Genomic DNA, 27,107 nt, shown 5'->3' with positions numbered 1-27,107 from the left:
TTACCAAGACGGTTTAAATGCCCCTTGGAAGAGACGTGCAGGTAGCAGTAGCTTCACAAGGCGGTTTAAATTCCCCTTGGAAGAGACATGCAGGTCGCAGTAGCTTAACAAGATGGTTTAAATTCCCCTTGGAAGAGACGTGCAGGTAGCAGTAGCTTAACAAGACGGTTTAAATGCCCCTTGGAAGAGACATGCAGGTCGCAGGATCTTAACAAGAGAGTTTAAATGCACCTTAGAATAGGCTTGCAGGTCGCAGTAGCTTAACAAGACAGTTTTAATGCCCCTTGGAAGAGACGTGCAAGTCGCAGTAGCTTAAAAAGACGGTTTAAATGCGCCTTGGAAGAGACGTGCAGGTCGCAGTAGCTTAACAAGACGGTTTAAATGCACCTTGGAAGAGACGTGCTGATCACAGTAGCTTAACAAGACGGTTTAAATCCCCCTTGGAAGAGACGTGCAGGTCGCAGTAGCTTAACAAGATGGTTTAAATGCCCCTTGGAAGAGCGGTGAAGGTCGCAGTAGCTTAACACGATGGTTTAAATGCCCCTTGGAAGAGACATGCAGGTCGCAGCAGCTTAAAAAGACGGTTTAAATGCCCCTTGGAAGAGACGTGCAGGTCGCAAAGGCTTAACAAAACGATTTAAATGCCCCTTGGAAGAGGCATGCAGGTCGCAGTAGCTTAACAAGAATGTTTAAAAGCCCCTTGGAAGAGAAGTGCAAGTCGCAGTAGCTTAAAAGACGGTTTAAATGCCCCTTGGAAAAGTGGTGGAGGTTACAGTAGCTTAACAAGATGGTTTAAATGCCCCTTGGAAGAGAAGTGCAGGTCGCAGTAGCTTAACAAGACAGTTTAAATGCCCCTTGGAAGAGACATGCAGGTCGCAGCAGCTTAAAAAGACGGTTTAAATGCCCCTTTGAAGAGACGTGCATGTCGTAGAGGCTTAACAAGACAGTTTAAATGCCACTTGGAAGAAACATGCAGGTCGAAGCAGCTTAACAAGACTGTTTAAATGCCCCTAGGAAAAGACGTGCAGGTCGCAGAGGCTTAACAAGACGGTTTAAATGCCCTTTGGAAGAGACATGGAGGTCGCAGTAGCTTAACAAGATGGTTTAAATGCCCCTTGGAAGAGACGTGCAGGTCGCAGTAGCTTAACAAGACAGATTAAATGCCCCATGGAAAAGTGGTGGAGGTTACAGTAGCTTAACAAGACGGATTAAATGCCCCTTGGAAGAGATGTGCAGGTCGCAGTAGCTTAACAAGATGGTTTAAGTGCTCCTTGGAAGAGCGGTGGAGGTCGCAGAAGCTTAACACGATGGTTTAAATACCCCTTGGAAGAGACATGCAGGTTGCAGCAGCTTAAAAAGACGGTTTAAATGCCACCTGGAAGAGACGTGCAGGTCGCAGTAGCTTAACAAGACGGTTTAAATGCCCCGTGGAAAAGTGGTGGAGGTTACAGTAGCTTAACAAGATGGTTTAAATGCCCCTTGGCAGAGACTTGTAAATTACAGTAGCTTAACAAGACGGATTAAATGCCCCTTGGAAGAGACGTGCAAGTCGCAATAGCTTAACAAGATGGTTTAAATGCCCCTTGGAAAAGTGGTGGAGGTTACAGTAGCTTAACAAGATGGTTTAATTGCCCCTTGGAAGAGACGATCAAGTCGCAGGAGCTTAAAAAGAAGGTTTAAATGCGCCATGGAAGAGAACTTCAGGTCGCAGTAGCATAACAAGACGGTTTAAATTCCCCTTGGAAGAGACATGCAGGTCGCAGTAGCTTAACAAGACGGTTTAAATGCCCCTTGGAAGAGATGTGCAGGTAGCAGTAGCTTAACAAGACGGTTTAAATGCCCCTTGGAATAGACCTGCAGGTAGCAGTAGCTTAACAAGACGGTTTAAATGCCCCTTGGAAGAGACGTGCAGGTAGCAGTAGCTTAAAAAGAAGGTTTAAATGCCCCTTGGAAGAGACAAGCAGTTCGCAGTAGCTTAACAAGACGGTTTAAATTGGCCTTGGAAGAGACATGCAGGTCACAGTTGCTTAACAAGACGGTTTAAATGCCCCTTGGAAGAGAAGTGCAGGTCGCAGGATCTTAACAAGAGGGTTTAAATGCCCCTTAGAATAGGCTTGCAGGTCGCAGTAGCTTAACAAGACAGTTTAAATGCCCCTTGGAAGAGACGTGCAGATCACAGTAGCTTAACAAGACGGTTTAAATGCCCCTTAGAATAGGCTTGCAGGTCGCAGTAGCTTAACAAGACGGTTTAAATCCCCCTTGGAAGAGACGTGCAGGTCGCAGTAGCTTAACAAGATGGTTTAAATGCCCCTTGGAAGAGCGGTGGAGGTCGCAGTAGCTTAACACGATGGTTTAAATGCCCCTTGGAAGAGACATGCAGGTCGCCGCAGCTTAAAAAGACGGTTTAAATGCCCCTTGGAAGAGACGTGCAGGTCGTAGAGGCTTAACAAAAAGATTTAAATGCCCCTTGGAAGAGGCATACAGGTCGCAGTAGCTTAACAAGACGGTTTAAAAGCCCCTTGGAAGAGAAGTGCAAGTCGCAGTAGCTTAAAAGACAGTTTAAATGCCCCTTGGAAAAGTGGTGGAGGTTACAGTAGCTTAACACAATGGTTTAAATGCCACTTGGAAGAGACATGCAGGTCGCAGTAGCTTAACAAGATGGTTTAAATGCCCCTTGGAAGAGACGATCAAGTATCAGGAGCTTAAAAAGAAGGTTTAAATGCGCCTTGGAAGAGAAGTGCAGGTCGCAGTAGCATAACAAGACGGTTTAAATGCCCCTTGGAAGAGACGAGCAGGTCGAAGTAGCTTAACAAGACGGTTTAAATGCCCCTTGGAAGAGACGTGCAGGTAGCAGTAGCTTAAGAAGACGGTTTAAATCCCCCTTGGAAGAGACACGCAGGTCACAGGATCTTAACAAGAGGGTTTAAATGCCCCTTAGAATAGGCTAGCAGGTCGCAGTAGCTTAACAAGACAGTTTAAATGCCCCTTGGAAGAGACGTGTAGGTCGCAGTAGCTTATCAAGACGGTTTAAATGCCCCTTGGAAAAGTGGTGGAGGTTACAGTAGCTTAACAAGACGGTTTAAATGCCACTTGGAAGAGAAGTGCAAGTTACAGTAGCTTAACAAGACGGTTTAAATGCCCCTTGGAAGAGATGTTCAGGTCGCAGTTGCTTAACAAGACGGTTTAAATGCCCCTTGGAAAAGTGGTGGAGGTTACAGTAGCTTAGCAAGATGGTTTAAATGCCCCTTGGAAGAGACGATCAAGTCGCAGGAGCTTAAAAAGAAGGTTTAAATGCGCCATGGAAGAGAACTGCAGGTCGCAGTAGCATAACAAGACGGTTTAAATTCCCCTTGGAAGAGACATGCAGGTCGCAGTAGCTTAACAAGACGGTTTAAATGCCCCTTGGAAGAGACGTGCAGGTAGCAGTAGCTTAACAAGACGGATTAAATGCCCCTTGGAAGAGACCTGCAGGCAACAGTAGCTTAACAAGATGGTATAAATGCCCCTTGGAAGAGACGTGCAGGTATCAGTAGCTTAACAAGACGGTTTAAATCCCCCTTGGAAGAAACATGCAGGTCGCAGTAGCTTAAAAAGAAGGTTTAAATGCCCCTTGGAAGAGACGAGCAGGTCGCAGTAGCTTAACAAGACTGTTTAAATTGGCCTTGGAAGAGACATGCAGGTCACCGTTGCTTAACAAGACGGTTTAAATGCCCCTTGGAAGAGAAGAGCAGGTCGCAGTTGCTTAACAAGACGGTTTAAATCCCCCTTGGAAGAGAAGTGCAGGTCACAGGATCTTAACAAGAGGGTTTAAATGCCCCTTAGAATAGGCTTGCAGGTCGCAGTAGCTTAACAAGACAGTTTAAGTGCCCCTTGGAAGACACGTGCAAGTCGCAGTAGCTTAAAAAGACGGTTTAAATGCGCCCTGGAAGAGACGTGCAGGTCGCAGTAGCTTAACAAGACGGTTTAAATGCCCCTTGGAAGAGACGAGCAGGTCGCAGTAGCTTAACAAGACAGTTTAAATGGCCCTTGGAAGAGACGTGCAGATCACAGTAGCTTAACAAGACGGTTTAAATCCCCTTTGGAAGAGACGTGCAGGTCGCAGTAGCTTAACAAGATGGTTTAAATGCCCCTTGGAAGAGCGATGGAGGTCGCAGTAGCTTAACACGAGGGTTTAAATGCCCCTTGGAAGAGACATGCAGGTCGCAGCAGCTTAAAAAGACGGTTTAAATGCCCCTTGGAAGAGACGTGCAGGTCGTAGAGGCTTAACAAAACATTTTAAATGCCCCTTGGAAGAGGGATGCAGGTCGCATTAGCTTAACAAGACGGTTTAAAAGCCCCTTGGAAGAGAAGTGCAAGTCGCAGTAGCTTAAAAGATGGTTTAAATGCCCCTTGGAAGAGACGATCAAGTATCAGGAGCTTAAAAAGAAGGTTTAAATGCGCCTTGGAAGAGAAGTGCAGGTCGCAGTAGCATAACAAGACGGTTTAAATGCCCCTTGGAAGAGACGAGCAGGTCGCAGTAGCTTAACAAGACGGTTTAAATGCCCCTTGGAAGAGACGTGCAGGTAGCAGTAGCTTAACAAGACGGTTTAAATCCCCCTTGGAAGAGACATGCAGGTCACAGGATCTTAACAAGAGGGTTTAAATGCCCCTTAGAATAGGCTTGCAGGTCGCAGTAGCTTAACAAGACAGTTTAAATGCCCCTTGGAAGAGACGTGTAGGACGCAGTAGCTTATCAAGACGGTTTAAATGCCCCGTGGATAAGTGGTGGAGGTTACAGTAGCTTAACAAGACGGTTTAAATGCCACTTGGAAGAGAAGTGCAAGTTACAGTAGCTTAACAAGACGGTTTAAATGCCCCTTGGAAGAGATGTGCAGGTCGCAGTAGCTTAGCAAGATGGTTTAAATGCCCTTTGGAAGAGCGGTGGAGGTCGCAGTAGTTTATCACGATGGTTTAAATGCCCCTTGGAAGAGACATGCAGGTCGCAGCAGCTTAAAAAGACGGTTTAAATGACCCTTGGAAGAGACGTGCAGGTCGCAGAGGCTTAACAAGACGGTTTAAATGCCCCTTGGAAGAGACATGCAGGTCGCAGTAGCTTAACAAGACGGTTTAAAAGCCCCTTGGAAGAGACGTGCAAGTCGCAGTAGCTTAACAAGACAGTTTAAATGCCCCTTGGAAAAGTGGTGGAGGTTACAGTAGCTTAACAAGACAGTTTAAATGCCCCTTGGAAGAGACGATCAAGTCGCAGGAGCATAAAAAGAGGGTTTAAATGCCCCTTAGAATAGGCTTGCAGGTCGCAGTAGCTTAACAATACAGTTTAAATGCCCCGTGGAAGAGACGTGCAGGTCGCAGTAGCTTAATAAGACGGTTTAAATGCCGCTTGGAAGAGACGTGCAGGTCGCAGTAGCTTAACAAGATGGTTTAAATGCCCCTTGGAAGAGCGGTGGAGCTCGCAGTAGCTTAACAAGATGGTTTAAATGCCCCTTGGAAGAGCGGTGGAGGTCGCAGTAGCTTAATAAGACGGTTTAAATGCCCCTTGGAAGAGACGTGCAGGTCGCAGTAGCTTAACAAGATGGTTTAAATGCCCCTTGGAAGAGACGTTCAAGTCACAGTAGCGTAAAAAGACTGTTTTAATGCGCCTTGGAAGAGACGTGCAGGTCGCAGAAGCTTAACAAGACGCTTTAAATGCCCCTTGGAAGAGAGGTGGAGGTCGCAGTAGCTTAACAAGACAATTTAAATGCCCCTTGGAAGAGACGTGCAGGTCACAGTAGCTTAACAAGAGGGTTTAAATGCCCCTTTCAAGAGACGTGCAGGTCGCAGGAGCTTAACAAGAGGTTTTAAATGCCCCTTGGAAGAGACGTGCAGGTCGCAGTAGCTTAACAAGACAGTTTAAATGCTCCTTGGAAGAGCGGTGGAGGTCGCAGTAGCTTAACAAGACAGTTTAAATGCCCCTTGGAAGAAACATGTAGGTCGAAGCAGCTTAACAAGACTGTTTAAATGCCCCTAGGAAAAGACGTGCAGGTCGCAGAGACTTATCAAGACGGTTTAAATGCCCCTTGGAAGAGACATGCAGGTCGCAGTAGCTTAACAAGACGGTTTAAATGCCCCTTGGAAGAGACGTGCAGGTCGCAGTAGCTTAACAAGACGGATTAAATGCCCCGTGGAAAAGTGGTGAAGCTTACAGTAGCTTAACAAGATGGTTTAAATGCCCCTTGGCAGAGACTTCCAAGTTACAGTAGCTTAACAAGACGGATTAAATGCCCCTTGGAAGAGATGTGCAGGTCGCAGTAGCTTAACAAGATGGTTTAAATGCCCCTTGGAAGAGCGGTGGATTTCGCAGAAGCTTAACACGATGGTTTAAATGCCCCTTGGAAGAGACATGCAGGTTGCAGCAGCTTAAAAAGACGGTTTAAATGCCACTTGGAAGAGACGTGCAGGTCGCAGTAGCTTAACAAGAGGGTTTAAATGCCGCTTGGAAGAGACATGCAGGTTGCAGAGGCTTAACAAGACGGTTTAAATGCCCCTTGGAAGAGACATGCAGGTCGCAGTAGCTTAACAAAACGGTTTAAATGCCCCTTGGAAAAGTGGTGGAGGTTACAGTAGCTTAAAAAGATGGTTTAAATGCCCCTTGGAAGAGACGATCAAGTCGCAGGAGCTTAAAAAGAGGGTTTAAATGCACCTTAGAATAGGCTTGCAGGTCGCAGTAGCTTAACAATACAGTTTAAATGCCCCGTGGAAGAGACGTGCAGGTCTCAGTAGCTTAATAAGACGGTTTAAATGCCTCTTGGAAGAGACGAGCAAGTCGCAGTAGCTTAACAAGACGGTTTAAATGCCCCTTGGAAGTGACGTGCAGGTAGCAGTAGCTTAACAAGACGGTTTAAATCCCCCTTGGAAGAGACATGCAGGTCGCAGGATCTTAACAAGACGGTTTAAATGCACCTTGGAAGAGACATGCAGGTCGCAGTAGCTTAATAAGACGGTTTAAATGCCCCTTGGAAGTGACGTGCAGGTAGCAGTAGCTTAACAAGACGGTTTAAATCCCCCTTGGAAGAGACATGCAGGTCGCAGGATCTTAACAAGAGGGTTTAAATGCCCCTTAGAATAGGCTTGCAGGTCGCAATAGCTTAACAATACAGTTTAAATGCCCCATGGAAGAGAGGTGGAGGTCGCAGTAGCTTAACAAGACAGTTTAAATGCCCCTTGGAAGAGACGTGCAGGTCGCAGTAGCTTAACAAGACAGTTTAAATGCCACTTGGAAGAGACGTGCAGGTCGCAGTAGGTTAACAAGACGGTTTAAATGCCCCTTGGAAGAGCGGTGGAGGTCGCAGTAGCTTAACAAGACAGGTTAAATGCCCCTTGACAGAGATGTGCAGGTCGCAGTAGCTTAACAACACGGTTTAAATGCCCCTTGGAAGTGCGGTGGAGGTCGCATTAGCTTAACAAGATGGTTTAAATGCCGCTTGGAAGAGACATGCTGGTCGCAGCAGCTTAACAAGACGGTTTAAATGCCCCTTGGAAGAGACGTGCAGGTCGCAGTGGCTTAACAAGACGGTTTAAATGCCCCTTGGAAGAGACATGCAGGTCGCAGTAGCTTAACAAGACGGCTATATGCCCCTTGGAAGAGACGTGCAGGTCGCAGTAGCTTAACAAGACTGTTTAAATGCCCCTTGCAAAAGTGGTGGAGGTTTCAGTAGATTACCAAGACGGTTTAAATGCACCTTGGAAGAGACGTGCAGGTCGCAGTAGCTTAAAAAGACAGTTTTAATGCACCTTGGAAGAGACGTGCAGGTCGCAGTAGCTTAACAAGAAGGTTTAAATGCCCCTTGGAAGAGACGTGCAGGTCGCAGTAGCTTAACAAGACGGTTTAAATCCCTCTTGGAAGAGATGTGCAGGTCGCAGTAGCTTAACAAGAGGGTTTAAATGCCCCTTGGAATAGGCTTGCTGGTCGCAGCAGCTTAACAAGATGGTTTAAATGCCCCTTGGAAGAGACGTGCAGGTCGCAGTAGCTTAACAAGACGGTTTAAATGCCCCTTGGAAGAGACGTGCAGGTAGCAGTAGCTTAACAAGGCGGTTTAAATTCCCCTTGGAAGAAACATGCAGGTCGCAGTAGCTTAACAAGACGGTTTAAATTCCCCTTGGAAGAGACGTGCAGGTAGCAGTAGCTTAACAAGACGGTTGAAATGCCCCTTGGAAGAGACATGCAGGTCGCAGGATCTTAACAAGAGAGTTTAAATGCCCCTTAGAATAGGCTTGCAGGTCGCAGTAGCTTAACAAGACAGTTTTAATGCCCCTTGGAAGAGACGTGCAAGTCGCAGTAGCTTAAAAAGACGGTTTAAATGCGCCTTGGAAGAGACATGCAGGTCGCAGTAGCTTAACAAGACGGTTTAAATGCACCTTGGAAGAGACGAGCAGGTCGCAGTAGCTTAACAAGACAGTTTAAATGGCCCTTGGAAGAGACGTGCAGATCACAGTAGCTTAACAAGACGGTTTAAATCCCCCTTGAAAGAGACGTGCAGGTCGCAGTAGCTTAACAAGATGGTTTAAATGCCCCTTGGAAGAGCGGTGGAGGTCGCAGTAGCTTAACACGATGGTTTAAATGCCCCTTGGAAGAGACATGCAGGTCGCAGCAGCTTAAAAAGACTGTTTAAATGCCCCTTGGAAGAGACATGCAGGTCGTAGAGGCTTAACAAAACGTTTTAAATGCCCCTTGGAAGAGGCATGCAGGTCGCATTAGCTTAACAAGACGGTTTAAAAGCCCCTTGGAAGAGAAGTGCAAGTCGCAGTAGCTTAAAAGACGGTTTAAATGCCCCTTGGAAAAGTGGTGGAGGTTACAGTAGCTTAACACGATGGTTTAAATGCCCCTTGGAAGAGACGTGCAGGTCGCAGTAGCTTAACAAGACTTGTTTAAATGCCCCTTGGAAGAGACATGCAGGTCGCAGTAGCTTAACAAGACGGTTTAAATGCCCCTTGGAAGAGACGTGCAGGTAGCAGTAGCTTAACAAGACGGTTTAAATCCCCCTTGGAAGAGACATGCAGGTCAGAGGATCTTAACAAGAGGGTTTAAATGCCCCTTAGAATAGTCTTGCAGGTCACAGTAGCTTAACAAGACAGTTTAAATGCCCCTTGGAAGAGACATGTAGGTCGCAGTAGCTTATCAAGACGGTTTAAATGCCCCGTGGATAAGTGGTGGAGGTTACAGTAGCTTAACAAGACGGTTTAAATGCCACTTGGAAGAGAAGTGCAAGTTACAGTAGCTTAACAAGACGGTTTAAATGCCCCTTGGAAGAGATGTGCAGGTCGCAGTAGCTTAGCAAGATGGTTTAAATGCCCCTTGGAAGAGCGGTGGAGGTCGCAGTAGCTTATCACGATGGTTTAAATGCCCCTTGGAAGAGACATGCAGGTCGCAGCAGCTTAAAAAGACGGTTTAAATGACCCTTGGAAGAGACGTGCAGGTCGCAGAGGCTTAACAAGACGGTTTAAAAGCCCCTTGGAAGAGACGTGCAAGTCGCAGTAGCTTAACAAGACGGTTTAAATGACCCTTGGAAAAGTGGTGGAGGTTACAGTAGCTTAACAAGACAGTTTAAATGCCCCTTGGAAGAGACGATCAAGTCGCAGGAGCTTAAAAAGAGGGTTTAAATGCCCCTTAGAATAGGCTTGCAGGTCGCAGTAGCTTAACAATACAGTTTAAATGCCCCGTGGAAGAGACGTGCAGGTCGCAGTAGCTTAATAAGACGGTTTAAATGCCGCTTGGAAGAGACGTGCAGGTCGCAGTAGCTTAACAAGATGGTTTAAATTCCCCTTGGAAGAGACGTGCAGGTAGCAGTAGCTTAACAAGACGGTTTAAATGGACCTTGGAAGAGACGTGCTGATCACAGTAGCTTAACAAGACAGTTTAAATCCCCCTTGGAAGAGACGTGCAGGTCGCAGTAGCTTAACAAGATGGTTTAAATGCCCCTTGGAAGAGCGGTGAAGGTCGCAGTAGCTTAACACGATGGTTTAAATGCCCCTTGGAAGAGACATGCAGGTTGCAGCAGCTTAAAAAGACGGTTTAAATGCCCCTTGGAAGAGACGTGCAGGTCGCAGAGGCTTAACAAAACGATTTAAATGCCCCTTGGAAGAGGCATGCAGGTCGCAGTAGCTTAACTAGAAGGTTTAAAAGCCCCTTGGAAGAGAAGTGCAAGTCGCAGTAGCTTAAAAGACGGTTTAAATGCCCCTTGGAAAAGTGGTGGAGGTTACAGTAACTTAACAAGATGGTTTAAATGCCCCTTGGAAGAGACGTGCAGGTCGCAGTAGTTTAACAATACGGTTTAAATGCCCCTTGTAAGAGACATTCAGGTCGCAGTAGCTTAACAAGACGTTTTAAATGCCCCTTGGAAAAGTGGTGGAGGTTACAGTAGCTTAACATGATGGTTTAAATGCCCCTTGGAAGAGACGATCAAGCATCAGGAGCTTAAAAAGAAGGTTTAAATGCGCCTTGGAAGAGAAGTGCAGGTCGCAGTAGCATAACAAGACGGTTTAAATCCCCCTTGGAAGAGACATGCAGGTCACAGGATCTTAACAAGAGGGTTTAAATGCCCCTTAGAATAGGCTTGCAGGTCGCAGTAGCTTAACAAGACAGTTTAAATGCCCCTTGGAAGAGACGTGTAGGACGCAGTAGCTTATCAAGACGGTTTAAATGCCCCGTGGATAAGTGGTGGAGGTTACAGTAGCTTAACAAGACGGTTTAAATGCCACTTGGAAGAGAAGTGCAAGTTACAGTAGCTTAACAAGACGGTTTAAATGCCCCTTGGAAGAGATGTGCAGGTCGCAGTAGCTTAGCAAGATGGTTTAAATGCCCTTTGGAAGAGCGGTGGAGGTCGCAGTAGTTTATCACGATGGTTTAAATGCCCCTTGGAAGAGACATGCAGGTCGCAGCAGCTTAAAAAGACGGTTTAAATGACCCTTGGAAGAGACGTGCAGGTCGCAGAGGCTTAACAAGACGGTTTAAATGCCCCTTGGAAGAGACATGCAGGTCGCAGTAGCTTAACAAGACGGTTTAAAAGCCCCTTGGAAGAGACGTGCAAGTCGCAGTAGCTTAACAAGACAGTTTAAATGCCCCTTGGAAAAGTGGTGGAGGTTACAGTAGCTTAACAAGACAGTTTAAATGCCCCTTGGAAGAGACGATCAAGTCGCAGGAGCATAAAAAGAGGGTTTAAATGCCCCTTAGAATAGGCTTGCAGGTCGCAGTAGCTTAACAATACAGTTTAAATGCCCCGTGGAAGAGACGTGCAGGTCGCAGTAGCTTAATAAGACGGTTTAAATGCCGCTTGGAAGAGACGTGCAGGTCGCAGTAGCTTAACAAGATGGTTTAAATGCCCCTTGGAAGAGCGGTGGAGCTCGCAGTAGCTTAACAAGATGGTTTAAATGCCCCTTGGAAGAGCGGTGGAGGTCGCAGTAGCTTAATAAGACGGTTTAAATGCCCCTTGGAAGAGACGTGCAGGTCGCAGTAGCTTAACAAGATGGTTTAAATGCCCCTTGGAAGAGACGTTCAAGTCACAGTAGCGTAAAAAGACTGTTTTAATGCGCCTTGGAAGAGACGTGCAGGTCGCAGAAGCTTAACAAGACGCTTTAAATGCCCCTTGGAAGAGAGGTGGAGGTCGCAGTAGCTTAACAAGACAATTTAAATGCCCCTTGGAAGAGACGTGCAGGTCACAGTAGCTTAACAAGAGGGTTTAAATGCCCCTTTCAAGAGACGTGCAGGTCGCAGGAGCTTAACAAGAGGTTTTAAATGCCCCTTGGAAGAGACGTGCAGGTCGCAGTAGCTTAACAAGACAGTTTAAATGCTCCTTGGAAGAGCGGTGGAGGTCGCAGTAGCTTAACAAGACAGTTTAAATGCCCCTTGGAAGAAACATGTAGGTCGAAGCAGCTTAACAAGACTGTTTAAATGCCCCTAGGAAAAGACGTGCAGGTCGCAGAGACTTATCAAGACGGTTTAAATGCCCCTTGGAAGAGACATGCAGGTCGCAGTAGCTTAACAAGACGGTTTAAATGCCCCTTGGAAGAGACGTGCAGGTCGCAGTAGCTTAACAAGACGGATTAAATGCCCCGTGGAAAAGTGGTGAAGGTTACAGTAGCTTAACAAGATGGTTTAAATGCCCCTTGGCAGAGACTTCCAAGTTACAGTAGCTTAACAAGACGGATTAAATGCCCCTTGGAAGAGATGTGCAGGTCGCAGTAGCTTAACAAGATGGTTTAAATGCCCCTTGGAAGAGCGGTGGATTTCGCAGAAGCTTAACACGATGGTTTAAATGCCCCTTGGAAGAGACATGCAGGTTGCAGCAGCTTAAAAAGACGGTTTAAATGCCACTTGGAAGAGACGTGCAGGTCGCAGTAGCTTAACAAGAGGGTTTAAATGCCGCTTGGAAGAGACATGCAGGTTGCAGAGGCTTAACAAGACGGTTTAAATGCCCCTTGGAAGAGACATGCAGGTCGCAGTAGCTTAACAAAACGGTTTAAATGCCCCTTGGAAAAGTGGTGGAGGTTACAGTAGCTTAAAAAGATGGTTTAAATGCCCCTTGGAAGAGACGATCAAGTCGCAGGAGCTTAAAAAGAGGGTTTAAATGCACCTTAGAATAGGCTTGCAGGTCGCAGTAGCTTAACAATACAGTTTAAATGCCCCGTGGAAGAGACGTGCAGGTCTCAGTAGCTTAATAAGACGGTTTAAATGCCTCTTGGAAGAGACGAGCAAGTCGCAGTAGCTTAACAAGACGGTTTAAATGCCCCTTGGAAGTGACGTGCAGGTAGCAGTAGCTTAACAAGACGGTTTAAATCCCCCTTGGAAGAGACATGCAGGTCGCAGGATCTTAACAAGACGGTTTAAATGCACCTTGGAAGAGACATGCAGGTCGCAGTAGCTTAACAAGACGGTTTAAAAGCCCCTTGGAAGAGACGTGCAGGTAGCAGTAGCTTAACAAGACGGTTTAAATCCCCCTTGGAAGAGACATGCAGGTCGCAGGATTTTAACAAGAGGGTTTAAATGCCCCTTAGAATAGGCTTGCAGGTCGCAGTAGCTTAACAGTACAGTTTAAATGCCCCGTGGAAGAGACGTGCAGGTCGCAGTAGCTTAATAAGACGGTTTAAATGCCCCTTGGAAGTGACGTGCAGGTAGCAGTAGCTTAACAAGACGGTTTAAATCCCCCTTGGAAGAGACATGCAGGTCGCAGGATCTTAACAAGAGGGTTTAAATGCCCCTTAGAATAGGCTTGCAGGTCGCAATAGCTTAACAATACAGTTTAAATGCCCCATGGAAGAGAGGTGGAGGTCGCAGTAGCTTAACAAGACAGTTTAAATGCCCCTTGGAAGAGACGTGCAGGTCGCAGTAGCTTAACAAGACAGTTTAAATGCCACTTGGAAGAGACGTGCAGGTCGCAGTAGGTTAACAAGACGGTTTAAATGCCCCTTGGAAGAGCGGTGGAGGTCGCAGTAGCTTAACAAGACAGGTTAAATGCCCCTTGACAGAGATGTGCAGGTCGCAGTAGCTTAACAACACGGTTTAAATGCCCCTTGGAAGTGCGGTGGAGGTCGCATTAGCTTAACAAGATGGTTTAAATGCCGCTTGGAAGAGACATGCTGGTCGCAGCAGCTTAACAAGACGGTTTAAATGCCCCTTGGAAGAGACGTGCAGGTCGCAGTGGCTTAACAAGACGGTTTAAATGCCCCTTGGAAGAGACATGCAGGTCGCAGTAGCTTAACAAGACGGCTATATGCCCCTTGGAAGAGACGTGCAGGTCGCAGTAGCTTAACAAGACTGTTTAAATGCCCCTTGCAAAAGTGGTGGAGGTTTCAGTAGATTACCAAGACGGTTTAAATGCACCTTGGAAGAGACGTGCAGGTCGCAGTAGCTTAAAAAGACAGTTTTAATGCACCTTGGAAGAGACGTGCAGGTCGCAGTAGCTTAACAAGAAGGTTTAAATGCCCCTTGGAAGAGACGTGCAGGTCGCAGTAGCTTAACAAGACGGTTTAAATCCCTCTTGGAAGAGATGTGCAGGTCGCAGTAGCTTAACAAGAGGGTTTAAATGCCCCTTGGAATAGGCTTGCTGGTCGCAGCAGCTTAACAAGATGGTTTAAATGCCCCTTGGAAGAGACGTGCAGGTCGCAGTAGCTTAACAAGACGGTTTAAATGCCCCTTGGAAGAGACGTGCAGGTAGCAGTAGCTTAACAAGGCGGTTTAAATTCCCCTTGGAAGAAACATGCAGGTCGCAGTAGCTTAACAAGACGGTTTAAATTCCCCTTGGAAGAGACGTGCAGGTAGCAGTAGCTTAACAAGACGGTTGAAATGCCCCTTGGAAGAGACATGCAGGTCGCAGGATCTTAACAAGAGAGTTTAAATGCCCCTTAGAATAGGCTTGCAGGTCGCAGTAGCTTAACAAGACAGTTTTAATGCCCCTTGGAAGAGACGTGCAAGTCGCAGTAGCTTAAAAAGACGGTTTAAATGCGCCTTGGAAGAGACATGCAGGTCGCAGTAGCTTAACAAGACGGTTTAAATGCACCTTGGAAGAGACGAGCAGGTCGCAGTAGCTTAACAAGACAGTTTAAATGGCCCTTGGAAGAGACGTGCAGATCACAGTAGCTTAACAAGACGGTTTAAATCCCCCTTGAAAGAGACGTGCAGGTCGCAGTAGCTTAACAAGATGGTTTAAATGCCCCTTGGAAGAGCGGTGGAGGTCGCAGTAGCTTAACACGATGGTTTAAATGCCCCTTGGAAGAGACATGCAGGTCGCAGCAGCTTAAAAAGACTGTTTAAATGCCCCTTGGAAGAGACATGCAGGTCGTAGAGGCTTAACAAAACGTTTTAAATGCCCCTTGGAAGAGGCATGCAGGTCGCATTAGCTTAACAAGACGGTTTAAAAGCCCCTTGGAAGAGAAGTGCAAGTCGCAGTAGCTTAAAAGACGGTTTAAATGCCCCTTGGAAAAGTGGTGGAGGTTACAGTAGCTTAACACGATGGTTTAAATGCCCCTTGGAAGAGACGTGCAGGTCGCAGTAGCTTAACAAGACTTGTTTAAATGCCCCTTGGAAGAGACATGCAGGTCGCAGTAGCTTAACAAGACGGTTTAAATGCCCCTTGGAAGAGACGTGCAGGTAGCAGTAGCTTAACAAGACGGTTTAAATCCCCCTTGGAAGAGACATGCAGGTCAGAGGATCTTAACAAGAGGGTTTAAATGCCCCTTAGAATAGGCTTGCAGGTCACAGTAGCTTAACAAGACAGTTTAAATGCCCCTTGGAAGAGACATGTAGGTCGCAGTAGCTTATCAAGACGGTTTAAATGCCCCGTGGATAAGTGGTGGAGGTTACAGTAGCTTAACAAGACGGTTTAAATGCCACTTGGAAGAGAAGTGCAAGTTACAGTAGCTTAACAAGACGGTTTAAATGCCCCTTGGAAGAGATGTGCAGGTCGCAGTAGCTTAGCAAGATGGTTTAAATGCCCCTTGGAAGAGCGGTGGAGGTCGCAGTAGCTTATCACGATGGTTTAAATGCCCCTTGGAAGAGACATGCAGGTCGCAGCAGCTTAAAAAGACGGTTTAAATGACCCTTGGAAGAGACGTGCAGGTCGCAGAGGCTTAACAAGACGGTTTAAATGCCCCTTGGAAGAGACATGCAGGTCGCAGTAGCTTAACAAGACGGTTTAAAAGCCCCTTGGAAGAGACGTGCAAGTCGCAGTAGCTTAACAAGACGGTTTAAATGACCCTTGGAAAAGTGGTGGAGGTTACAGTAGCTTAACAAGACAGTTTAAATGCCCCTTGGAAGAGACGATCAAGTCGCAGGAGCTTAAAAAGAGGGTTTAAATGCCCCTTAGAATAGGCTTGCAGGTCGCAGTAGCTTAACAATACAGTTTAAATGCCCCGTGGAAGAGACGTGCAGGTCGCAGTAGCTTAATAAGACGGTTTAAATGCCGCTTGGAAGAGACGTGCAGGTCGCAGTAGCTTAACAAGATGGTTTAAATTCCCCTTGGAAGAGACGTGCAGGTAGCAGTAGCTTAACAAGACGGTTTAAATGGACCTTGGAAGAGACGTGCTGATCACAGTAGCTTAACAAGACAGTTTAAATCCCCCTTGGAAGAGACGTGCAGGTCGCAGTAGCTTAACAAGATGGTTTAAATGCCCCTTGGAAGAGCGGTGAAGGTCGCAGTAGCTTAACACGATGGTTTAAATGCCCCTTGGAAGAGACATGCAGGTTGCAGCAGCTTAAAAAGACGGTTTAAATGCCCCTTGGAAGAGACGTGCAGGTCGCAGAGGCTTAACAAAACGATTTAAATGCCCCTTGGAAGAGGCATGCAGGTCGCAGTAGCTTAACTAGAAGGTTTAAAAGCCCCTTGGAAGAGAAGTGCAAGTCGCAGTAGCTTAAAAGACGGTTTAAATGCCCCTTGGAAAAGTGGTGGAGGTTACAGTAACTTAACAAGATGGTTTAAATGCCCCTTGGAAGAGACGTGCAGGTCGCAGTAGTTTAACAATACGGTTTAAATGCCCCTTGTAAGAGACATTCAGGTCGCAGTAGCTTAACAAGACGTTTTAAATGCCCCTTGGAAAAGTGGTGGAGGTTACAGTAGCTTAACATGATGGTTTAAATGCCCCTTGGAAGAGACGATCAAGCATCAGGAGCTTAAAAAGAAGGTTTAAATGCGCCTTGGAAGAGAAGTGCAGGTCGCAGTAGCATAACAAGACGGTTTAAATCCCTCTTGGAAGAGATGTGCAGGTCGCAGTAGCTTAACAAGAGGGTTGAAATGCCCCTTGGAAGAGACGTGCAGGTCGCAGTAGCTTAACAAGACAGTTTAAATCCCTCTTGGAAGAGATGTGCAGGTCGCAGAAGCTTAACAAGAGGGTTTAAATGCCCCTTGGAAGAGACGTGCAGGTCGCATTAGCTTAACAAGACGGTTTAAATGCCCCTTGGAAGAGACGTGCAGGTAGCAGTAGCTTAACAAGGCGGTTTAAATCCCCCTTGGAAGAGACATGCAGGTCGCAGTAGCTTAACAAGACGGTTTAAATTCCCCTCGGAAGAGACGTGCAGGTAGCAGTAGCTTAACAAGACGGTTTAAATGCCCCTTGGAAGAGACGTGCAAGTCGCAGTAGCTTAAAAAGATGGTTTAAATGCGCCTTGGAAGAGACGTGCAGGTCGCAGTAGCTTAACAAGACTGTTTAAATGCCACTTGGAAGAGACGAGCAGGTCGCAGTAGCTTAACAAGAGGCTTTAAATGGTCCTTGGAAGAGACGTGCAGGTCACAGTAGCTTAACAAGACGATTTAAATGCCCCTTGGAAGAGCGGTGGAGGTCGCAGTAGCTTATCACGATGGTTTAAATGTCCCTTGGAAGAGACATGCAGGTCGCAGCAGCTTAAAAAGACGGTTTAAATGCCCCTTGGAAGAGACGTGCAGGTCGCAGAGGCTTAACAAGACGGTTTAAATGCCCCTTGGAAGAGGCATGCAGGTCGCAGTAGCTTAACAAGACGGTTTAAAAGCCCCTTGGAAGAGAAGTGCAAGTCGCAGTAGCTTAAAAAACGGTTTAAATGCCCCTTGGAAAAGTGGTGGAGGTTACAGTAGCTTAACAAGATGGTTTAAATGCCCCTTGGAAGAGACGTGCAGGTCGAAGTAGCTTAAAAAGAAGGTTTAAATGCCCCTTTGAAGAGACGAGCAGGTCGCAGTAGCTAAACAAGACGGTTTAAATGCCCCTTGGAAGTGCGGTGGAGATCGCAGTAGCTTAACAAGACGGTTTAAATGCCCCTTGGAAGAGACATGCAGGTCACAGCACCTTAACAAGACGGTTTAAATGCCCCTTGGAAGAGACGTGGAGGTCGCAGTAGCTTAACAAGACGGTTTAAATGCCCTTTGGAAGAGACATGCAGGTCGCAGTAGCTTAACAAAGCGTTTTAAATGCCCCTTGGAAGTGCTGTGGAGGTCGCAGTAGCTTAACAAGATGGTTTAAATGCCCCTTGGAAGTGCGGTGGAGGTCGCAGTAGCTTAACAAGATGGTTTAATTGCCCCTTGGAAGAGACATGCAGGTCACAGCAGCTTAACAAGACGGTTTAAATGCCCCTTGGAAGAGACGTGCAGGTCGCAGTGGCTTAACATGAGGGTTTAAATGCCCCTTGGAAGAGACGTGCAGGTCGCAGTAGATTAACAAGACGGTTTAAATGCACCTTGGAAGAGACGTGCAGGTCGCAGTAGCTTAAAAAGACGGTTTAAATGCACCTTGGAAGAGACGTGCAGGTCGCAGTAGCTTAACAAGACAGTTTAAATGCCCCTTGAAAGAGACGTGCAGGTCGCAGTAGCTTAACAAGACGGTTTAAATGCCCCTTGGAAGTGCGGTGGAGATCGCAGTAGATTAACAAGACGGTTTAAATGCCCCTTGGAAGAGACATGCAGGTCACAGCACCTTAAAAAGACGGTTTAAATGCCCCTTGGAAGAGACGTGGAGGTCGCAGTAGCTTAACAAGACGGTTTAAATGCCCCTTGGAAGAGACATGCAGGTCGCAGTAGCTTAACAAAGCATTTTAAATGCCCCTTGGAAGTGCTGTGGAGGTCGCAGTAGCTTAACAAGACGGTTTAAATGCCCCTTGGAAAAGTGGTGGAGGTTACAGTAGCTTAAGAAGACGGTTTAAATGCCCCATGGAAGAGACGTGCAAGTCGCAGTAGCTTAACAAGACGGTTTAAATGCCCCTTGGAAGAGACGTGCAGGTAGCAGTAGCTTGACAAGACGGTTTACATCCCCCTTGGAAGAGACATGCAAGTCGCAGTGTCTTAACAAGAGGGTTTAAATGCCCCTTAGAATAGGCTTGCAGGTCGCAGTAGCTTAACAATACAGTTTAAATGCCCCGTGGAAGAGACGTGCAGGTCGCAGTAGATTAATAAGACCGTTTAAATGCCCCTTGGAAGAGCGGTGGAGGTCGCAGTAGCTTAACAAGATGGTTTAAATGCCCCTTGGAAGTGCGGTGGAGGTCGCAGTAGCTTAACAAGATGGTTTAATTGCCCCTTGGAAGAGACATGCAGGTCGCAGCAGCTTAACAAGACGGTTTAAATGCCCCTTGGAAGAGACGTGCAGGTCGCAGTAGCTTACTAAGACGTTTTAAATGCCCCTTGGAAAAGTGGTGGAGGTTACAGTAGCTTAACAAGATGGTTCCAATGCCCCTTGGAAGAGACGACCAAGTATCAGGAGCTTAAAAAGAAGGCTTAAATGCGCCTTGGAAGAGAAGTGCAGGTCGCAGTAGCATAACAAGACGGTTTAAATGCCCCTTGGAAGAGACGAGCAGGTCGCAGTAGCTTAACAAGCCGGTTTAAATGCCCCTTGGAAGAGACGTGCAGGTAGCATTAGCTTAACAAGACGGTTTAAATCCACCTTGGAAGAGACGTGCAGGTCGCAGTAGTTTAACAAGACAGTTTAAATGCCCCTTGACAGAGATGTGCAGGTCGCAGTAGCTTAACAAGACGGTTTAAATGCCCCTTGGAAGTGAGGTGGAGGTCGCAGTAGCTTAACAAGATGGTTTAAATGCCCCTTGGAAGAGACATGCTGGTCGCAGCAGCTTAACAAGACGGTTTAAATGCCTGTTGGAAGAGACATGCAGGTCGCAGTAGCTTAACAAGACGGCTAAATGCCCCTTGGAAGAGACGTGCAGGTCGCAGTAGCTTAACAAGACGGTTTAAATGCCCCATGGAAAGGTGGTGGAGGTTACAGTAGATTAACAAGACGGTTAAATGCACCTTGGAAGAGACGTGCAGGTCGCAGTAGCTTAAAAAGACGGTTTAAATGCACCTTGGAAGAGACGTGCAGGTCGCAGTAGCTTAACAAGAGGGTTTAAATGCCCCTTGGAATAGGTTTGCTGGTCGCAGTAGCTTACCAAGACGGTTTAAATGCCCCTTGGAAGAGACGTGCAGGTCGCAGTAGCTTAACAAGACGGTTTAAATGCCCCTTGGAAAAGTGGTGGAGGTTACAGTAGCTTAACAAGACGGTTTAGATGCCCCTTGGAAGAGACGAGTATGTCACAGTAGCTTAACAAGATGGTTTAAATGCACCTTGGAAGAGACATGCAGGTCGTAGTAGCTTAACAAGATGGTTTAAATCCCCCTTGGAAGAGACATGCAGGTCCCAGTAGCTTAACAAGAGTGTTTAAATGCCCCTTGGAAGAGAGATGGAGGTCGCAGTAGCTTCACAAGACAGTTTAAATGCCCCTTGGAAGAGACGTGCAGGTCGCAGTAGCTTAACAAGAGGGTTTAAATGCCCCTTTCAAGAGACGTGCAGGTCGCAGTAGCTTTACAAGACGGTTTAAATGCCCCTAGGAAGAGCGGTGGAGGTCGCAGTGGCTTAACAAGACAGTTTAAATGCCCCTTGGAAGAGACGTGCAGTTCGCAGTAGCTTAACAAGACAGTTTAAATGCCCTTTGGAAGAGACGTGCAGGTCGCAGTAGCTTAATAAGACGGTTTAAATGCCCCTTCAAAGAGATGTGCAGGTCGCAGTAGCTTAATAAGATGGTTTAAATGCCCCTTGGAAGAGAGATGGAGGTCGCAGTAGCTTCACAAGACAGTTTAAATGCCCCTTGGAAGAGACGTGCAGGTCGCAGTAGCTTAACAAGAGGGTTTAAATGCCCCTTTCAAGAGACGTGCAGGTCGCAGAAGCTTAACAAGAGGGTTTAAATGCCCCTTGGAAGAGACGTGCAGGTCGCATTAGCTTAACAAGATGGTTTAAATGCCCCTTGGAAGAGCGGTGGAGGTCGCAGTAGCTTAACAAGACTGTTTAAATGCCCCTTGGAAGAGACATGCAGGTCGCAGTAGCTTATCAAGACTGTTTAAATGCCCCTCTGAAGAGACGTGCAGGTCGCAGTAGCTTAACAAGACTGTTGAGATGCCCCTTGGAAAAGTGGTGGAGGTTACATTAACTTAACAAGACGGTTTAAATGCCCCTTGGAAGAGACGTTCAAGTCACAGTAGCTTAAAAAGACGGTTTAAATGCGCCTTGGAAGAAATGTGCAGGTCGCAGTAGCTTAATAAGACAGTTTAAATGCCCCTTGGAAGAGAGGTGGAGGTCGCAGTAGCTTAACAAGACAGTTTAAATGCCCCTTGGAAGAGACGTGCAGGTCGCAGTAGCTTAACAAGAGGGTTTAAATGCCCCTTTAAAGAGACGAGCAGGTCGCAGGAGCTTAATAAGATGGTTTAAATACCCCTTGGAAGAGACGTTCAAGTCACAGTAGCGTAAAAAGACTGTTTAAATGCGCCTTGGAAGAGACGTGCAGGTCGCAGAAGCTTAACAAGATGGTTTAAATGCCCCTTGGAAGAGCGGTGGAGGTCGCAGAAGCTTAACACGATGGTTTAAATGCCCCTTGGAAGAGACATGCATTTTGCAGCAGCTTAAAAAGACGGTTTAAATGACACTTGGAAGAGACGTGCAGGTCGCCGAGGCTTAACAAGACGGTTTAAATGCCCCTTGAAAGAGACATACAGGTCGCAGTAGCTTAACAAGACGGTTTAAAAGCCCCTTGGAAGAGACGTGCAGGTCGCATTAGCTTAACAAGAGGGCTTAAATGCCCCTTTCAAGAGACGTGCAGGTCGCAGGAACTTAACAAGAGGTTATAAATGCACCTTGGAAGAGACGTGCAGGTCGCAGTAGCTTAACAAGACAGTTTAAATGCTCCTTGGAAGAGCGGTGAAGGTCGCAGTAGCTTAACAAGACAGTTTAAATGCCACTTGGAAGAAACATGCAGGTCGAAGCAGCTTAATAAGACTGTTTAAATTCCCCTAGGAAAAGACGTGAAGGTCGCAGAGGCTTAACAAGATGGTTTAAATGCCCCTTGGAAGAGACATGCAGTCGCAGTAGCTTAACAAGACGGTTTAAATGCCCCTTGGAAGAGACGTGCAGGTCGCAGTAGCTTAACAAGACGGTTTAAATGCCCCGTGGAAAAGTGGTGGAGGTTACAGTAGCTTAACAAGATGGTTTAAATGCCCCTTGGCAGAGACTTGCAAGTTACAGTAGCTTAACAAGTCGGATTAAATGCCCCTTGGAAGAGATGTGCAGGTCGCAGTAGCTTAACAAGATGGTTTAAATGCCCATTGGAAGAGCGGTGGAGGTCGCAGAAGCTTAACATGATGGTTTAAATGCCCCTTGGAAGAGACATGCAGGTTGCAGCAGCTTAAAAAGACGGTTTAAATGCAACTTGGAAGAGACATGCAGGTCGCCGAGGCTTAACAAGACGGTTTAAATGCCCCTTGGAAAAGTGGTGGAGGTTACAGTAGCTTAACAAGATGGTTTAAATGCCCCTTGGAAGAGACGATCAAGTCGCAGGAGCTTAAAAAGAAGGTTTAAATGCGCCATGGAAGAGAACTGCAGGTCGCAGTAGCATAACAAGATGGTTTAAATGCCCCTTGGAAGATCGGTGGAGGTCGCAGTAGCTTAACAAGACGGTTTAAATGCCCCTTGGAAGAGACATGCAGGTCGCAGTAGCTTAACAAGACTGTTTAAATGCCCCTTGGAAGAGACGTGCAGGTAGCAGTAGCTTAACAAGACTGTTGAGATGCCCCTTGGAAAAGTGGTGGAGGTTACAGTAGCTTAACAAGACGGTTTAATTGCCCCTTGGAAGAGAAGTTCAAGTCACAGTAGCTTAAAAAGACGATTTAAATGCGCCTTGGAAGAGATGTGCAGGTCGCAGTAGCTTAATAAGACGGTTTAAATGCCCCTTGGAAGAGAGGTGGAGGTCGCAGTAGCTTGATGAGACAGTTTAAATGCCCCTTGGAAGAGACGTGCAGGTCACAGTAGCTCAACAAGAAGGTATAAATGCCCCTTTCAAGAGACGTGCATGTCGCAGGAGTTTAACAAGAGGGTTTAAATGACCCTTGGAAGAGACTTGGAGGTCGCAGTAGCTTAACAAGACGGTTTAAAAGCCCCTTGGAAGAGACGTGCAGGTGGCAGTAGCTTAACAAGAGGGTTTAAATGCCCCTTTCAAGAGACGTGCAGGTCGCAGGAACTTAACAAGAGGTTATAAATGCCCCTTGGAAGAGACGTGCAGGCCGCAGTAGCTTAACAAGACAGTTTAAATGCTCCTTTGAAGAGCGGTGAAGGTCGCAGTAGCTTAACAAGACAGTTTAAATGCCACTTGGAAGAAACATGCAGGTCGAAGCAGCTTAATAAGACTGTTTAAATGCCCCTAGGAAAAGACGTGCAGGTCGCAGAGGCTTAACAAGACGGTTTAAATGCCCCTTGGAAGAGACATGCAGGTCGCAGTAGCTTAACAAGACGGTTTAAATGCCCATTGGAAGAGACATGCAGGTCGCAGTAGCTTAACGAGACGGTTTAAATGCCCCGTGGAAAAGTGGTGGAGGTTACAGTAGCTTAACAAGATGGTTTAAATGCACCTTGGCAGAGACTTGCAAGTTACAGTAGCTTAACAAGACGGATTAAATGCCCCTTGGAAGAGATGTGCAGGTCGCAGTAGCTTGACAAGATGGTTTAAATGCCCCTTGGAAGAGCGGTGGAGGTCGCAGAAGCTTAACACGATGGTTTAAATGCCCCTTGGAAGAGACATGCAGGTTGCAGCAGCTTAAAAAGACGATTTAAATGGCCCTTGGAAGAGACGTGCAGTTCGCAGTAGCTTACCAAGACGGTTTAAATGGCCCTTGGAAGAGACGTGCAGGTCGCAGTAGCTTAACAAGACGGTTTAAATGCCCCTTGGAAGAGCAGTGGAGGTCGCAGTAGCTTAACAAGACGGTTTAAATGCCCCTTGGAATAGACATGCAGGTCACAGTAGCTTAACAAGACGGTTTAAATGCCCCTTGGAGGAGACGTGCAGGTCACAGTAGCTTATCAAGATAGTTTAAATGCCCCTTGAAAGAGCGGTGGATGTCGCAGTAGCTTAACAAGACAGTTTAAATGCCCCTTGGAAGAGACGTGCAGGTCGCAGTAGCTTAACAAGACGGTTTAAATGTCCCTTGGTAGAGACATGCAGGTCGCAGTAGCTTAACAAGACGGTTTAAATGCCCCAAGGAGGAGACGTGCAGGTCGCAGTAGCTTAACAAGACGATTTAAATGTCCCTTGGAAGAGACGTGCAAGTCGCAGTAGCTTAAAAAGTCGGTTTAAATGCGCCTTGTAAGAGACGTGCAGGTCGCAGTAGCTTAACAAGACAATTTAAATGCCCCTTGGAAGAGACGAGCAGGTCTCAGTAGCTTAACAAGATGTTTTAAATGCCCCTTGGAAGAGACATGCAGGTCACAGTAGCTTAACAAGACAGTTTAAATGCCCCTTGGAAGAGCGGTGAAGGTCTCAGTAGCTTAACAAGACAGTTTAGATGCCCCTTGGAAGACACATTCAGGTAGCAGCAGCTTAACAAGACTGTTTAAATGCCCCTTGGAAGAGACGTGCATGTCGCAGTAGCTTAAGGAGACGGTTTAAATGCCCCTTGGAAGAGACGTGCAGGTCGCAGTAGCTTGACAAGACGGTTTAAATGCCCCTTGGAAATGTGGTGGAGGCTACAGTAGCTTAACATGACGGTTTAAATGCCCCTTGGAAGAGACATGCAGGTCGCAGTAGCTTAACAAGAAGGTTTAAATGCCCCTTGGAAGAGACGTGCAGGTCGCAGTAGCTTGACAAGACGGTTTAAATGCCCCTTGGAAGAGACGTGCAGGTCACAGTAGCTTAACAAGACTGTTTAAATGCCCCTTGGAAGAGACGTGCAGGTCGCAGTAGCTTGACAAGACGGTTTAAATGCCCCTTGGAAATGTGGTGGAGGCTACAGTAGCTTAACAAGACGGTTTAAATGCAACTTGGAAGAGACGTGCAGGTCACAGTAGCTTAACAAGGCAGTTTAAATGCCCCTTGGAAGAGACGTTCAGGTCAAAGTAGCTTAACAAGATGGTTTAAATGCCCCTTGGAAGAGCGGTGGAGGTTGCATTAGCTTAACAGGATGGTTTAAATGCCCATTGGAAGAGAGGTGCAGGTCGCAGTAGCTTAATAAGACGGTTTAAATGCCCCTTGGAAGAGACGTGCAGGTCACAGTAGCTTAACAAGACGGTTTAAATGCCACTTGGAAGAGACGTGCAGGTCGCAGTAGCTTAACAAGATGGTTTAATTGCCCCTTGGAAGAGCGGTGGAGGTCGCATTAGATTAACAGGACGTTTTAAATGCCCATTGGAAGAGAGGTGCAGGTCGCAGTAGCTTAATAAGACGGTTTAAATGCCCCTTGGAAGAGACATGCAGGTCGCAGTAGCTTAAAAAGACGGTTTAACTGCCCTTTGGAAGAGACATGCAGGTCGCAGCAGCTTAACAAGACTGTTTAAATGCCCCTTGGAAGAGACATGCAGGTCGCAGTAGCTTAACAAGACGGTTTAAATGCACCTTGGTAGAGACATGCAGGTCGCAGTAGTTTAACAAGACGGTTTAAATGCCCCATTGAAGAGACGTGCAGGTCGCAGTAGCTTAACAATATAGTTTAAATGCCCCTTGGAAAAGTGGTGGAGGTTACAGTAGCTAAACAAGACGGTTTAAATGCCCCTTGGAAGAGACGTGCAAGTCGCAGTAGCTTAACAGGACAATTTAAATGCCCCTTGGAAGAGACGTGCAGGTCGCAGTAGCTTAACAAGACGGTTTAAATGCCCCTTGGAAGAGACGTGCAGGTCGCAGTAGCTTAAAAAGATGGTTTAAATGCCCCTTGGAAGAGCGGTGGAGGTCGCAGAAGCTTAACAAGACAGTTTAAATGCCCCTTGGAAGAGACGTGCAGGTCACAGGAGCTTAATAAGACGGTTTAAATGTCCCTTGGAAGAGACGTGCAGGTCGCAGTTGCTTAACAAGACAGTTTAAATGCCCCTTGGAAGAGACGTGCAGGTCGCAGTAGCTTAACAAGACAGTTTAAATGCCCCTTGGAAGAGACGTGCAGGTCGCAGTAGATTAAAAAGATGGTTTAAATGCCCCTTGGAAGAGACGTGCAGGTCGCAGTAGCACAACAAGACGGTTTAAATGCCACTTGGAAGAGACGTTCAGGCCGCAGTAGCTTAACAAGACGGTTTAAATGCCCCTTAGAAGAGGCTTGCAGGTCGCAGTAGCTTACCAAGATGGTTTAAATGCCCCTTGGAAAAGACGTGCAGGTCGCAGTATCTTAACAAGATGGTCTAAATGCCCCTTGCAAGAGCGGTGGAAGTCGCATTAGCTTAACAAGACGGTTTAAATGCCATTTGGAAGAGACGTGCAGGTCGCAGTAGCTTAACAAGATGGTTTAAATGCCCCTTGCAAGAGCGGTGGAGGTCGCATTAGCTTAAAAAGACAGTTTAAATGCCCTTTGGAAGAGACGTGCAGGTCGCAGTAGCTTAACAAGACGGTTTAAATGCACCTTGGTAGAGACATGCAGGTCGCAGTAGCTTAACAAGACGGTGTAAATGTCCCGTTGAAGAGACGTGCAGGTCGCAGTAGCTTAACAATACGGTTTAAATGCCCCTTGGAAAAGTGGTGGAGGTCTAAATAGCTTAACAAGACGGTTTAAATGCCCCTTGGAAGAGACGTGCAGGTCGCAGTAGCTTAACAAGACGGTTTAAATGCCCCTTGGAAGAGACATGCAGGTCGCAGTAGCTTAAAAATACGGTTTAAATGCCCCTTGGAAGAGCGGTGGAGGTCTCAGTAGATTAGCAAGTCAGTTTAAATGCCCCTTGGAAGAGACGTGCAGGTCACAGTAGCTTAACAAGACAGTTTAAATGCCCCTTGGAAGAGACGTGCATGTCACAGAAGCTTAACAAGATGGTTTTAATGCCCCTTGGAAGAGACGTGCAGTTCGCAGTAGCTTAACAATACGGATTAAATGTCCCTTGGAAGAGCAGTGGAGGTCGCATTAGCTTAACAAGACGGTTTAAATGCCCCTTGGTAGAGAAGTGCAGGTCACAGTAGCTTAACAAGTCGGTTAAAATGCCCTTTGGAAGAGCGGTGGAGGTCGCAGTAGCTTAACAAGACGGTTTTAATGCCGCTTGGAAGAGACGTGCTGGTCGCAGTAGCTTAACAATACGGTTTAAATGCCCCTTGGAAGAGACGTGCATGTCGCAGTAGATTAACAAGACGGTTTAATTGCCCCTTGGTAGAGAAATGCAGGTCACAGTAGCTTAATAAGACAGTTTAAATGCAGCTT

The sequence above is a fragment of the Phyllobates terribilis genome, unplaced genomic scaffold (genome assembly GCF_046119375.1).
Source record: "Phyllobates terribilis strain yellow unplaced genomic scaffold, ASM4611937v1 Scaffold_204__1_contigs__length_3514536, whole genome shotgun sequence".
NCBI classification, from domain to species: domain Eukaryota; kingdom Metazoa; phylum Chordata; class Amphibia; order Anura; family Dendrobatidae; genus Phyllobates; species Phyllobates terribilis.
This window is presented reverse-complemented; position numbering follows the sequence as displayed.